Raw genomic sequence first — 2,358 nt, forward strand, 5'->3', positions numbered from 1 at the left:
AGAAAGAGGTGGCGTGATACTAGTCACGTGACCTCGCTGACGCAACAATATCAAAAATATTTTTCAAATTTTGTTGTCTATACATTTCATTTCATGTTTTCAGTACATAGACTAACAACAATATTAGGTTACTAGCTGGAGTACCCGTCTCCTGGGCATGAGTTATGTAAATTCATGATTAATTAAAGGTTATCTTAGGATATGAAAAGCTGCTTCCTTTAGGATGTAATTTTCAGAAGACACCCATAAAAACTGCAAAACACAAAATGTGAAACAGCAACTCTGCATGTATCTCCGCATGGACCAAACAAACCTTCATGCCAAATTTGGTGAAGATCCATCAACAGGGGGCGAAGTAGTGGTAAAAGACGCAAAAACGCGCATAAAAACCGCAAAAAGCAAAACTGAAAAGTTCTATGTATCTTTCCATGGATCCAATGAACCTCCATATCAAATTTGATGATGATTCATCCACAGGAGGTGAGGTAGTGGTAAAAAACGCCCATGGACCTAATGAGCCTCCGTACCAATTTTGGTGAAGATCCATTCACACCCTGAGAAGTAGTTACATGAACAGACAACAGACAGTACTATTATATTTATATAGATAGTTTTGTTGCATAGCAACATGACATAAAAGCCATCGTTGGAACATAGTGTTACCAAAAACACACTGGCTTTTCTAGATATTAGATGTTGTTAATCTAATTGATTTTTGCCAATAATTATTCTATAAATACGCCACGAATTCATTTGGTGTATAATATTAATTTTGATTCACTCACAAAGAAATTTACCGACGTTTGACTGCCTCGATTGCACTTTTCTACCTCTTTGTTGGTCAAACTTGATTTCGCAATATATATATATATTTCAGTTAGCTATAAAAAGTGAGGTTAGGATATACTATGGGGTGAGGTAGAAGTGGTAGTACGTGCCCCGTCATTTTTGACAGGCTATATGCTAGTTAGAATTTATCAGCGGTGTAGGAAGGAATTGTAAAGTGGGGTGCTTGGCTAGACATGAGGATTTTCAAACTGAGAGATTGAAAGTTTAAGGAGCTACTTTTAGCAGCTCACTCTAGGGGTCTTGGGGTACGCCCCTCAGAAATGTAATATAACATTATTATTTATAGTTGCTATATAAGTCATATATATACAAGTGGGGTGTAGCACCCACGGTTAACGCCTCTGAATAACGATCAGTTGGCAGCAGGTAAATAAAGTAAGATTTTTGAATATATCTTTACACTGTTATAGTAACATGGCTGGCATGACCTAGTGGTTAAATGTTGAACTGCAGACCCAAGGTTTGCACCATTGAACATGCTTTGCACTTTCAGCTGTATGTGAATTATAACAATGACCGTCGTTCCAGTTATTCAAGTCAAAGCCAGGCAATGCATTGTCAGTAGTTCAAATTCAGAATGACTGTTCCTTAATCCCAGGGGATCTGATATGGTCGCTCAGCCCATGTGTAAATTGCCATTCACGTTGAAAATACCAATATATTCCTGGTAATTCAAGGATACAACATACTACATTTGTACCTGACGGTTGTGTGTACATGTATTTGTCATAACTTTTCATGGGTTAGGATGAAAGAGTGATATGACTAATGGATGAGTTTGCTTCTAACTCAACATAAAGATTTGACTTAACTAATATTACTATACTAGACTGGTGAATATCTAGCCTTGCTGTTTGGCATGTTCAAAATGTTTCATCCGCTGGAACAGCTATCTGAGAGACGTTACATGTGATAATCGTTTGATTAGTTCATTTCTGATGAAGAAACTTTTTTTTTAAATCCTAACTTCATAACTCATTTGTTATTGTCAATCCTGCATTTTGTCTATCAGTGTGTGTGGAGGGGATAATTAGAATTGTTAAATTTTTTCATAATAATACTAGGTATTATTTTGAATTGTGAAAGATTAAGCATAAACACACTTAATCACACTTTATAATTGTTGCGTATCTGCACGTTTGTTAATTTCCGGTATAAATTCTTTCCGAGGAACTTCAGCGATACAAGTCCTTCCTTAATTAAAACTAGTTTATTCTTTCTCGATACAGCTTTTAGTAATACACAGAATTTCCACAGTCAATACGTTTGCAATCTCGATAACAAAACACACACTTTATATTACCGTCACTACCGTTCGCTTGACTCGATTATCTATCTCTATTTCTATCTATCTATGCAATTGCGCTGGTTTTTCTCGCCAGGCTTGTATACTAACAAATAGGGCGTCTCGAACAAACTCGGGCCTCCCCGATAATTCATAATCCTTCCAGAAACTCCAGCGCGCATGCTCTCAGTGTCACGCGACTTCTGCTGTCGTAACACTGCCCC

The sequence above is a fragment of the Limulus polyphemus genome, unplaced genomic scaffold (genome assembly GCF_000517525.1).
Source record: "Limulus polyphemus unplaced genomic scaffold, Limulus_polyphemus-2.1.2 Scaffold545, whole genome shotgun sequence".
Classification (NCBI taxonomy): Eukaryota; Metazoa; Arthropoda; class Merostomata; order Xiphosura; family Limulidae; genus Limulus; species Limulus polyphemus.